Raw genomic sequence first — 14,018 nt, forward strand, 5'->3', positions numbered from 1 at the left:
CACTTCTATTTCTCCTGCTTCAGCCCAAAATATTAACACTTTGTGGGCCGGCTATACTGTCATGAATCCCCAATGGCTAGGGATAGCACAGGACAAACAAAGTACAAATAAATAACGGACGAGCTCTAGGGTGATGGAACCTGGGCTGACCGCTGCCCTACGCCTGACAAACGCAACTAGAGATAGCCAGGGTGCGTGCCTACGTTGGTTCTAGACACCACGCACCAGCCTAAGAGCTAACTAGTACTGCAGAGAAAATAAGACCTCACTTGCCTCCAGAGGAATGAACCCCAAAAGATATAGTTGCCCCCTCACATGTATTGACGGTGAAATGAGAGGAAGGCACACACATAGAGATGATATATATAGCTTTAGCAAATTGAGGCCCGCTGTAAACTAGAAAGCAGAAAGATACAAAAGGGGACTGAGCGGTCAGCAAAAAACCCTAATCAAAAATACCATCCTGAGATTACAAGAACCCATGTGCCAACTCATGGCACATGGGGAGAACCTCAGTCCACTAGAGCTACCAGCTAGCATAGAGACATAATAAGCAAGCTGGACAAAAAACCAAACAACTGAAAATCAGCACTTAGCTTATCCTGAAAAATCTGGGAGCAGGTAGGCAGGAACCAAACAGAGCACATCTGAATACATTGATAGCCGGCAAGGGAATGACAGAAAGACCAGGTAAAATAGGAAACACCCAGCCTCTGATGGACAGGTGGAAACCAAAGGCCGCAACCCACCAAAGTCACCCAGTACCAGCAGCAACCACCAGAGGGAGCCCACAAACAGAATCCACAACAAAGATCTATGAAAATGAACAAATGAAAGTCATTCTCCACAAGGAAAAACCTTACCCCTTAGACCTCAGTCCAGAGCCTCTCACCTAGCCAAATCAGTTCTCATGCTTCGCACTGAAGAGGGCCAACAGCCCACAGTGTCTGCGAATTGAGATACTGAGTTACCTCTTATCCTACGTCATATTAAAAGACTCGTTTAAGGGTTGATTGTGACTTGTAGGATTGCTACATCCAACAGATGGCGCTATAGAGTTCAAGTCGTCTTTTTCTCTGAAGAGGCAATTTGCATATTAAATTTCCCAGAGGAGTATTGCATGGTGAATAAGCCTCCTTACCTTGACCAGCCAGATATGGTATGTCACTCTCCACAAGGAGAAACCTTACCCCTTCACCCCGAAGCCTTTTTTCACCTAAGTGACAGGGCCAATTTTTACAATTCTGACCACTGTCACTTTATGAGGTCATAACTCTGAAACGCTTCAACGGATCCTGGTAATTCTGACATTGTTTTCTCATGACATATTGTACTTCATGATAGTGGTAAAACTTCTTCGATATGACTTGCATTTATTTGTGAAAAAAACAAAAATTTGTCGAAAATTATGAAAATTTAGCAATTTTCAAACTTTTAGTTTTTATGCCCTTAAATTAGAGAGTTATATCACATAATATAGTTAATAAACAACATTTCCCACATGTCTGCTTTACATCAGCTCAATTTGTAAGGGTTAAAAGTTGACCAGCGATTTCTCATTTTTGCAACAAAATTTGCAAAACCATTTTTTTTTTTACGGACCACCTCACACTTGAAGTGACTTTGAGGGGTCTATATGACAGAAAATGCCCAAAAGTGACACCATTCTAAAAACTGCACCCCTCAAGGTACTCAAAACCACATTCAAAACGTTTATTAACCCCTCAGGTGCTTCACAGGAATTTTTGGAATGTTTAAAAAAAAATGAACATTTAACTTTTTTTTCACAAAATTTTTACTTCAGATCCAATTTGTTTTATTTTACCAAGGGTAACAGGAGAAATTGGACCACAAAAGTAATTGTACAATTTGTCCTGAGTACGCCGATACCCCATATGTTGGGGTAAACCATTGATTTGGCACATGGCAGAGCTCGGAAGGGAAGGAGCGCATTTGACTTTTCAATGCAAGATTTGCTGGAATTGAGATCGGAACCCATGTCACGATTGGAGAGCCCCTGACGTGCCTAAACAGTGGAAACCCCCACAAGTGACACCATTTTGGAAAGTAGACCATCTAAGGAACTAATCTAGATGTGTGGTGAGCACTTTGAACCTCCAAGTGCTTCACAGAAGTTTATAATGTAGAGCCATAAAAAAAATTTCATATTAATTTTCACAAAAAATGATCTTTTTGCCACAAATTTTTTATTTTCCCAAGGGTAACAGGATAAATTGGACCACAACAGTTGTTGTGCAATTTGTCCTGAGTACGCTGATATCCCATACATGGGGGGGAACCACTGTTTGGGCGCACGACAGAGCTCGGAAGGGAAGGAGCGCCGTTTGAAATGCAGACTTAGATGGATTGGTCTGCAGGTGTCATGTTGCATTTGCAGAGCCCCTGATGTACCTAAACAGTAGAAACCCCCCACAAGTGACCCCATATTGGAAACTAGACCCCCCAAGGAACTTATCTAGATGTGTTGTGAGAACTTTGAACCAACAAGTGTTTCACTACAGTTTATAACTGTTATGACCCCAATGGCAGAGGGTCTCAGGAATAATTGCTAAGTCTGCAAACACAGAAAACCAGCTCATAGGGCAGTGGTAACTGGGCTGACCATATATCTAATCCTAGCACCACAAATACCAGCAGCCGGGGAACGCGCCTACGTTGATTCTAGACGTCTCGCGCCAGCCGGAGAACTAACTAACCCTAGAAGGGAAAAGAAAGACCTTTCTTGCCTCCAGAGAATAGACCCCAAAAGTTGGATACAAGCCCCCAACAAATAATAACGGTGAGGTAAGAGGAAAAGACAAACATAAGAATGAGCTAGGTATTTAGCAAAGAGAGGCCCACTAGCTAATAGCAGAATATAGAAAGATAACTTATATGGTCAGCAAAAACCCTATCAAAAATATCCACACTGGAAATTCAAGAACCCCCGAACCGTCTAACGGCCCGGGGGGAGAACACCAGCCCCCTAGAGCTTCCAGCAAGGTCAGGAATCACATTTAGTACAAGCTGGACAAAAATGAGAGCAAGCAAATAACCCAAAAAACAAATAAGCAGGACTTAGCTTAATTTTGCACGAACCAGGACCAGCAGATAGGAGCAAACAGAATGTGTCTGATTACAACGATGCCAGGCACTGGACTAAGGATCCAGGAGGTTTATATAGCAACACCCCTGAACTAACGACCCAGCTGGGTGCAAACTGAGGGAAGAAAATCCCAGAGTCATATCACTAGTAGCCACAAGAGGGAGCCAAAAAGTCTAATTCACAACAGTACCCCCCCCTTAAGGAGGGGTCACCGAACCCTCACCAAGACCACCAGGGCGATCAGGATGAGCAGCGTGAAAGGCACGAACTAAATTGGCCGCATGCACATCAGAGGCAACCACCCAGGAATTATCCTCCTGACCATAGCCCTTCCACTTGACCAAATACTGAAGCCTCCGTCTGGAGAGACGAGAATCCAAGATCTTCTCAACCATGTACTCCAACTCGCCCTCAACCAACACCGGAGCAGGAGGCTCAGCAGAAGGAACCACAGGCACAACGTAGTGTCGCAATAAAGACCTATGGAACACGTTGTGAATGGCAAACGAAACCGGAAGATCCAAGCCAAAGGACACTGGATTAAGGATTTCCAATATCTTGTAAGGACCGATGAAGCGAGGCTTAAATTTAGGAGAGGAGACCTTCATAGGAACAAATCGAGAAGACAGCCACACCAAATCCCCAACACGAAGTCGGGGACCCACACCGCGGCGGCGGTTGGCAAAACGCATCAATATTTGCCAATGCCGGATCTCCTGGCGCTAGGGAGAAAGCCCAATCCTGAGGGTCGCCCCGTAAAAAAGAAATAACAATTTTAACTTGCTGAGCTGAATCTCCAGATGAACGGGGTCTCAGAGAAAGAAACAATTTACAATTATTCATGAAATTCCTAAACCTAAATCGGTCTCCAGAAAATAATTCCGGAATAGGTATTTTAGGTTCAGACATAGGACTACTGGTAACAAAATCTTGTATGCCCTGCACACGAGCTGCCAGCTGGTTTACACTTGTAATCAAGGTCTGGACATTCATGTCTGCAGCAAGCACAAGCCACTCAAAGGTAAAGGGGAGGAAGAGAGGAAAGAAAAAAAAAACAAAACTCAGAATTTCCTTTCTTATTATCCCACTTCTGCAATGCATTAAACATTCAATGTTGGCCTGGCATACTGTTATGACCCCAATGGCAGAGGGTCTCAGGAATAATTGCTAAGTCTGCAAACACAGAAAACCAGCTCATAGGGCAGTGGTAACTGGGCTGACCATATATCTAATCCTAGCACCACAAATACCAGCAGCCGGGGAACGCGCCTACGTTGATTCTAGACGTCTCGCGCCAGCCGGAGAACTAACTAACCCTAGAAGGGAAAAGAAAGACCTTTCTTGCCTCCAGAGAATAGACCCCAAAAGTTGGATACAAGCCCCCAACAAATAATAACGGTGAGGTAAGAGGAAAAGACAAACATAAGAATGAGCTAGGTATTTAGCAAAGAGAGGCCCACTAGCTAATAGCAGAATATAGAAAGATAACTTATATGGTCAGCAAAAACCCTATCAAAAATATCCACACTGGAAATTCAAGAACCCCCGAACCGTCTAACAGCCCGGGGGGAGAACACCAGCCCCCTAGAGCTTCCAGCAAGGTCAGGAATCACATTTAGTACAAGCTGGACAAAAATGAGAGCAAGCAAATAACCCAAAAAACAAAGAAGCAGGACTTAGCTTAATTTTGCACGAACCAGGACCAGCAGATAGGAGCAAACAGAATGTGTCTGATTACAACGATGCCAGGCACTGGACTAAGTATCCAGGAGGTTTATATAGCAACACCCCTGAACTAACGACCCAGCTGGGTGCAAACTGAGGGAAGAAAATCCCAGAGTCATATCACTAGTAACCACAAGAGGGAGCCAAAAAGTCTAATTCACAACAGTACCCCCCCCTTAAGGAGGGGTCACCGAACCCTCACCAAGACCACCAGGGCGATCAGGATGAGCAGCGTGAAAGGCACGAACTAAATCGGCCGCATGCACATCAGAGGCAACCACCCAGGAATTATCCTCCTGACCATAGCCCTTCCACTTGACCAAATACTGAAGCCTCCGTCTGGAGAGACGAGAATCCAAGATCTTCTCAACCACGTACTCCAACTCGCCCTCAACCAACACCGGAGCAGGAGGCTCAGCAGAAGGAACCACAGGCACAACGTAGCGTCGCAATAAAGACCTATGGAACACGTTGTGAATGGCAAACGAAACCGGAAGATCCAAGCGAAAGGACACTGGATTAAGGATTTCCAATGTCTTGTAAGGACCGATGAAGCGAGGCTTAAATTTAGGAGAGGAGACCTTCATAGGAACAAATCGAGAAGACAGCCACACCAAATCCCCAACACGAAGTCGGGGACCCACACCGCGGCGGCGGTTGGCAAAACGCATCAATATTTGCCAATGCCGGATCTCCTGGCGCTAGGGAGAAAGCCCAATCCTGAGGGTCGCCCCGTAAAAAAGAAATAACAATTTTAACTTGCTGAGCTGAATCTCCAGATGAACGGGGTCTCAGAGAAAGAAACAATTTACAATTATTCATGAAATTCCTAAACCTAAATCGGTCTCCAGAAAATAATTCCGGAATAGGTATTTTAGGTTCAGACATAGGACTACTGGTAACAAAATCTTGTATGCCCTGCACACGAGCTGCCAGCTGGTTTACACTCGTAATCAAGGTCTGGACATTCATGTCTGCAGCAAGCACAAGCCACTCAAAGGTAAAGGGGAGGAAGAGAGGAAAGAAAAAAAGAAAAAAACCTCAGAATTTCCTTTCTTATTATCCCACTTCTGCAATGCATTAAACATTCAATGTTGGCCTGGCATACTGTTATGACCCCAATGGCAGAGGGTCTCAGGAATAATTGCTAAGTCTGCAAACACAGAAAACCAGCTCATAGGGCAGTGGTAACTGGGCTGACCATATATCTAATCCTAGCACCACAAATACCAGCAGCCGGGCAACGCGCCTACGTTGATTCTAGACGTCTCGCGCCAGCCGGAGAATTAACTAACCCTAGAAGGGAAAATAAAGACCTTTCTTGCCTCCAGAGAATAGACCCCAAAAGTTGGATACAAGCCCCCAACAAATAATAACGGTGAGGTAAGAGGAAAAGACAAACATAAGAATGAGCTAGGTATTTAGCAAAGAGAGGCCCACTAGCTAATAGCAGAATATAGAAAGATAACTTATATGGTCAGCAAAAACCCTATCAAAAATATCCACACTGGAAATTCAAGAACCCCCGAACCGTCTAACGGCCCGGGGGGAGAACACCAGCCCCCTAGAGCTTCCAGCAAGGTCAGGAATCACATTTAGTACAAGCTGGACAAAAATGAGAGCAAGCAAATAACCCAAAAAACAAATAAGCAGGACTTAGCTTAATTTTGCACGAACCAGGACCAGCAGATAGGAGCAAACAGAATGTGTCTGATTACAACGATGCCAGGCACTGGACTAAGGATCCAGGAGGTTTATATAGCAACACCCCTGAACTAACGACCCAGCTGGGTGCAAACTGAGGGAAGAAAATCCCAGAGTCATATCACTAGTAACCACAAGAGGGAGCCAAAAAGTCTAATTCACAACATATAACGCAGAGCCGTGAAAATAAAAAATATTTTTTTTCCACGAAAATGATATTTTAGCCCCACGTTTTTATTTTCCCAAAGGTAACAGGAGAAATTGGACCACAAAAGTTGTTGTCCAATTTGTCCTGAGTAAGCTGATACCCCATATATGGGGGGGAACCTGTTGTGAATCCGCTTTTGGGCTCCCCTGGTGGTTGCTGGTGGTACTGATGACTTGTGTGTGCTTTGCGGTCTCAGTTCACCTGCTCCCATCAGTGTTTGGGAGTTTCCTATTTAGCCTTTCTCTCCAGTCATTTCCTTGCCGGTCATCATTGTAACCAGAGCCTTCGGTTGCATGTTCCTGCTTCTAGTCTGCTGATCAGCTAAGTGGACTTTTGTCCTTTTGTTTTTGTATCTTTGTCCAGTTTGCAGTTTTGTAATTCTCTGTAGCTGGAAGCTCTTGTGGGCTGAAATTTCCACTCCTGTGTCATGAGTTGACACAGGTGTCTTAAAGTAATTTCAGGATGGTTTTTTGAAAGGGTTTTCAGTTGACCGTGAAGTCCTCTTTTGTATCCTTCTGCTATCTAGTAAGTGGACCTCTCTTTGCTAAATCTACTTTCATACTGAGTATGTAGTTTCCTCTGAACTCACCGTTATTATATGTGGGGGGCTTCTATCATCTTTGGGGTATTTCACTAGAGGTAAGCCAGGTCTGTTTCTTCCTCTTCCAGGAGTAGTTAGTCCTCCGGCTGGCGCGTGGCATCTAGGAATTATCATAGGTATGCTCCCTGGCTGCTATTAGTTGTGTGGTAGATTTAGCTCACGGTCAGCTCGAGATTCCATCACCCAGAGCTCGTCCGTTATTTTTGTGTTTTGACGTTCCCCTGCCATTGGGAACCATGACAGGAACCACTGTTTGGGCACACGGCAGAGCTCGGAAGGGAAGGAGTGCCGTTTTAAATGCAGACTTAGATGGATTGGTCTGCAGGCGTCATGTTGCATTTGCAGAGCCCCTGATGTACCTAAACAGTAGAAACCCCCCACAAGTGACCCCATATTGGAAACTAGACCCACACGGAACTTATCTAGATGTGTTGTGAGAACTTTGAACCAACAAGTGTTTCACTACAGTTTATAACGCAGAGCCGTGAAAATAAAACATTTTTTTTTTCCACGAAAATGATATTTTAGCCCCCACGTTTTTATTTTCCCAAGGGTAACAGGACAAATTGGACCCCAAAAGTTGTTGTCCAACTTGTCCTGAGAACGCTGATACCCCATATGTTGGAGGGAACCACTGTTTGTGCGCCCAGGAGAACTCGGAAGGGAAGGAGCACTGTTTTAGATTTTCAAAGCAGAATTGGCTGGAATTGAGATCGGATTCCATGTCGCGTTTGGAGAGCCCCTGATGTGCCTAAACAGTGGAAACTCCCCAATTCTAACTGAAACCCTAACCCCAACCCTAACCCCAGCCCTAACCCTAGCCCTAACCCCAACCCTAACCCTAGCCCTAACTCTAGCCCTAACTCTAGCCTTAACCCTAGCCCTAACCCTAACCCTAATGGGAAAATGGAAATAAATACATTTTTTAAAATTTTATTATTTTTCCCTAACTAAGGGGGTGATGAAGGGGGGTTTGATTTACTTTTATAGCATTTTTTTGGCGGATTTTTATGGTTGGCAGCCATTACACACTAAAAGGCGCTTTTTATTGCAAAAAATAGTTTTTGCATCACCACATTTTGAGAGCTATAATTTATCCATATTTTGGCCCACAGAGTCATGTGAGGTCTTGTTTTTTGCGGGACGAGTTGACGTTTTTATTGGTATCATTTTCGGGCACATGACATTTTTTGATCGCTTTTTATTCCGATTTTTGGGAGGCGGAATGAACAAAAACCAGCAATTCCTGAAATTCTTTTAGGGGAGGCGTTTATACCGTTCCAAGTGTGGTAAAATTGATAAAGCAGCTTTATTCTTCAGGTCAGTACGATTACAGTGATACCTCATTTATGTAATTTTTTTATGTTTTGGCGCTTTTACACAATAAAAACTATTTTATATTAAAAAAATAATTGTTTTTGCATCGCTTTATTCTGAGAGCTATAATTTTTTTATTTTTCTGCTGATGATGCTGTATGGCAGCTTTTTTTTGTGGGACAAGATGACATTTTCAGCGGTACCATGGTTATTTATATCCATCTTTTTGATCGCGTGTTATTCCACTTTTTGTTCACCTGTATGATAATAAAGCGTTGTTTTTTGCCTTGTTTTTTATTTTATTTTTTTGCTGTGTTCACTGAAGGGGTTAACTAGTGGGATAGTTTTATAGAGCGGGTCGTTACGGACGCGGCGATACCAAATATGTGTGCTTTTATTGTTTATTTTTATTATTTACATAAATAAATAGATTTACTGGGAAATTTTTTTTTTTCTTTATTTGGGGATTTTTTTATTTTATTTTTTATACATTCTATTTTTTTTTTTTACTTTCTACCATTGTCCCAGGGTGGGACATCACTGTATTAGATCAGATCGTTGATCTGACAGTGTGCATAGCACTCTGTCAGATCAGCGATCTGACAGGCAAGATCAGGAGGCTTTCCGGCGCCTGCTCTCAGCAACTCTCAGCAGGCGCCAGCTAGCCAGGTCATTTCATGACCCGGAAGGAGTCCCGTGGCCATCTTGGATCCGGGGACTCCTTCCGGATCACCGGAGCAACGCGGTCTCATCGCGTTGCTCCGGTGGGAGAGCGCAGGGAGCCCCCGTCCCTGCGCGATCCCCCTCTATGCCGCTGTCACTACTGACAGCAGCATCAGAGGGGTTAAATGCCCGCGATTGGCGCTAGCGCCGATCGTGGGCATTGTTGTGGGGTGTCAGCTGTCATATACAGCTGACACCCGCACCCGATCACCGCGGCGCTCAGTGGGAGACCGCGGTGATCGGTGCGCCGTACTAGTACTGCGGCTGGCACAAATGCAGTGCCGGCAGCGCAGTACTAGTACGGCGCATGTCGCGAAGGGGTTATACCTCAGTCCAGAGCCTCTCACCTAGCAAATCAGTTCTCATGCTTCGGACTGATGAGGGCCAACAGCCTGAAACACCGTGTATGTGAATTGAGATACTGATTTGGCTGTTATCCTAAGTTATATTGCAAGACTCATTAAAGAGTTGATTGTGACTTGTAGGATCGTTACTTCCAACAGGTGGCGCTATAGTCTTCTTTTTCTCTGAAGAGTCAATTTGCAAATGAAAGTCAGACATTGCTTTTCAACGATGCTTCCACAGGAAAAAATAAATAAAACTCATGAAATAGACCTGGACAGAAATGATGGTACCCCTGAAAATAATGTGACAAAAGGGACATGTTAAATCATGGTGTGTCCACTATTTAGCATCACAGGTGTCTACAATCTTGGAATCAGTGACTGGGCCTATATATAGGGCTACAGATACTCACTGTGCTGTTTGGTGACATGGTGTGTATCATCCTCAACATGGACCAGAGGAAGTGAAGGAAAGAATTGTCTCAGGAGATTAGAAAGAAAATTATAGACAAACATGTTAAAGGTAAAAGTTATAAGACCATCTCCAAGCAGCTTGATGCTCCTGTGACTACAGTTGCACATATTACTCAGAAATTTAAGATGCATGGGACTGTAGCCAACCTTCCTGGATGTGGCTGCAGGAGGAAAATTGATGAGAAATCAAAGAGACTGATAACAAAAGAGCCCAGAAAAACTTCTAAACAGATAAAAGGTGAACTTCAAGCTCAAGTAACATCAGTGTCAGATTGCACCATCTGTCATTGTATGAGCCAAAGTGGACTTCAAGGGAGACGACCAAGGAGAACACCATTGTTGAAAAAAAAACATAAAAAAGCCATACTGGAATTTGCCAAACTACGTTGACAAGCCACAAAGCTTCTGGGAGAATGTGCTATGGACAGATGAGACAAAAATTGAACTTTTTGGCAAGGCACATCAGCTCTTTGTTCACAGATGGAAAAATGAAGCATATCAAGAAAATAACACTGTCCCTACTGTGAAACATGAAGGAGGCTCTGCTATGTTCTGGGGCTACTTTGCTGCATCTGGCACAGGGTGTCTAGAATCTGTGCAGGGTACAATGAAATCTCAACACTATCAAGGGATCCTAGAGATAAATGTGCTGCCCAGTGTCAGAAAGCTTGGTCTCAGTCTCAGGTCATGGGTCTTGCAACAGGATAATGACCCAAAATACACAGCTAAAGACACCCAAAAAAGGCTAAGAGGAAAACATTGGACTATGCTGAAGTGACCTTCTATGAGCCCTGACCTAAATCCTATTAAGCATCTTTGGAAAGAGCTGAAACATGCCATCTGGAAAAGGCAACCTGCTTAACCCAGCAGGAAGTACGGCGGCGTCTAAAAATCACTAAAATTGACAAACCTCCGAGCCCGGATGAGATCCACCCTCGAGTACTGCAGGAATTAAGTACAGTCATTGATAGACCATTATTTTTAATCTTTAAAGACTCCATAATAACAGGGTCTGTACCACAGGACTGGCGTATAACAAATGTGGTGCCAATATTCAAAAAGGGGACAAAAACTGAACTCGGTAATTATAGGCCAGTAAGCTTAACCTCTACTGTGGGTAAAATCCTGGAGGGCTTTCTAAGGGATGCTATACTGGAGTATCTGAAGAGGAATAACCTCATGACCCAGTATCAGCACGGGTTTACTAGGGACCGTTCATGTCAGACTAATTTGATCAGCTTCTATGAAGAGGTAAGTTACGGACTTGACCAAGGGAGCCCAGTGGATGTAGTGTATATGGACTTTTCAAAAGCTTTTGATACGGTGCCACACAAAAGGATGTTACATAAAATGAGAATAGTGGGGATAGGTGTCATGATCTCAATGGCAAGAGAACATAGCATAAGCATATATAGGAACTAGCTCTTGGAAGATGGGAACTGAGCTGACCATGAACTAAGCCTAACGCACAACTAGCAGTGGCCGAGTAGCATGCCTACGTTGATTCTAGATGCCCAGCCCAGCCGGAGGACTAAATAAAGCTAGCAGAGGAAAATATTAGTCCTAGCTCACCTCTAGAGAAATACCCCGAAAGGAGACAGAGGCCCCCCACATGTATTGGCGGTGAGTTGAGATGAAATAACAAACGTAGTATGAAAATAGGTTTAGCAAATTTGAGGTCCACTTACTACATAGCAGAAGACAGAAAGGACACTTTCATGGTCAGCTGAAAACCCTATCAAAAAACACCATCCAGAAATTACTTTAAAACTCTGGCATTAACTCATAACACCAGAGTGGCAATTCCCGTTCACAAGAGCTTTCCAGACACAGTAACGAAACTACAGCTGTGAACTGGAACAAAATGCAAAAACAAACATGGACAAGAGTCCAACTTATCTAGTAGTTGTCTAGGAGCAGGAACAAGCACAGAGAGGCTTCTGATAACATTGTTGACCGGCAAGCAACTAACAGAGCAGCAAGGTTATATAGCGACTCCCACATCTTGATGGGAACAGGTGAACAGAGAAGATGAAGACACCAGTTCAATTCCACCAGTAGCCACCGGGGGAGCCCAGAATCCAAATTCACAACAGTACCCCCCCCTCAAGGAGGGGGCACCGAACCCTCACCAGAACCACCAGGGCGATCAGGATGGGCCCTATGAAAGGCACGAACCAGATCGGAGGCATGAACATCAGATGCATTCACCCAAGAATTATCCTCCTGGCCGTATCCCTTCCACTTGACCAGATACTGGAGTCTCCGTCTGGAAACACGAGAGTCCAAGATTTTCTCCACAACGTACTCCAACTCACCCTCAACCAACACCGGAGCAGGAGGCTCAACGGAAGGCACAACCGGTACCTCATACCTGCGCAATAATGACCGATGAAAAACGTTATGAATAGAAAAGGATGCAGGGAGGTCCAAACGGAAGGAAACAGGGTTAAGAATCTACAATATCTTATACGGGCCGATAAACCGAGGCTTAAACTTAGGAGAAGAGACCCTCATAGGGACAAAACGAGAAGACAACCACACCAAATCCCCAACAGAAAGCCGAGGACCAACACGACGGTGGCGGTTGGCAAAAAGCTGAGTCTTCTCCTGGGACAACCTCAAATTGTCCACCACCTGCCCCCAGATCTGATGCAATCTCTCTACCACAGCATCCACTCCAGGACAATCCGAAGATTCCACCTGACCAGAGGAAAATCGAGGATGAAACCCCGAATTACAGAAAAACGGGGACACCAAAGTGGCAGAGCTGGCCCGATTATTGAGAGCGAACTCCGCCAATGGCAAAAAAGCAACCCAATCATCCTGGTCAGCAGACACAAAACACCTCAGATATGTCTCCAGGGTCTGATTAATCCGCTCGGTCTGGCCATTCGTCTGAGGATGGAAAGCGGACGAAAAAGATAAATCTATGCCCATCCTAGCACAGAATGCCCGCCAAAATCTAGACACGAATTGGGTCCCTCTGTCAGAAACGATATTCTCAGGAATACCATGCAAACGAACAACATTTTGAAAAAACAGAGGAACCAACTCGGAAGAAGAAGGTAACTTGGGCAGAGGAACCAAATGGACCATCTTAGAAAAACGGTCACACACCACCCAGATGACAGACATCTTCTGAGAAACAGGCAGATCTGAAATAAAATCCATCGAGATGTGCGTCCAAGGCCTCTTAGGAATAGGCAAGGGCAACCATAATCCACTAGCCCGAGAACAACAAGGCTTGGCCCGAGCACAAACGTCACAAGACTGCACAAAGCCTCGCACATCTCGTGACAGGGAAGGCCACCAGAAGGACCTTGCCACCAAATCCCTGGTACCAAAAATGCCAGGATGACCTGCCAACGCAGAAGAATGAACCTCAGAGATGACTCTACTGGTCCAATCATCAGGAACAAACAGTTTATCAGGTGGGCAACGATCAGGTCTCTCCGCCTGAAACTCCTGCAAGGCCCGCCGCAGGTCTGGAGAAACGGCTGACAATACCACTCCATCCTTAAGGATACCTGTGGGCTCAGAGTTACCAGGCGAGTCAGGCTCAAAACTCCTAGAAAGGGCATCCGCCTTAACATTCTTAGAACCCGGTAGGTATGACACCACAAAATTAAACCGAGAGAAAAATAATGACCAGCGCGCCTGTCTAGGATTCAGGCGCCTGGCGGTCTCAAGATAAATCAAATTTTTGTGGTCAGTCAATACCACCACCTGATGTCTGGCCCCCTCAAGCCAATGGCGCCACTCCTCAAAAGCCCACTTCATGGCCAAAAGCTCCCGATTCCCAACATCATAATT

The sequence above is a fragment of the Ranitomeya variabilis genome, chromosome 8 (assembly GCF_051348905.1).
Source record: "Ranitomeya variabilis isolate aRanVar5 chromosome 8, aRanVar5.hap1, whole genome shotgun sequence".
NCBI lineage: Eukaryota > Metazoa > Chordata > Amphibia > Anura > Dendrobatidae > Ranitomeya > Ranitomeya variabilis.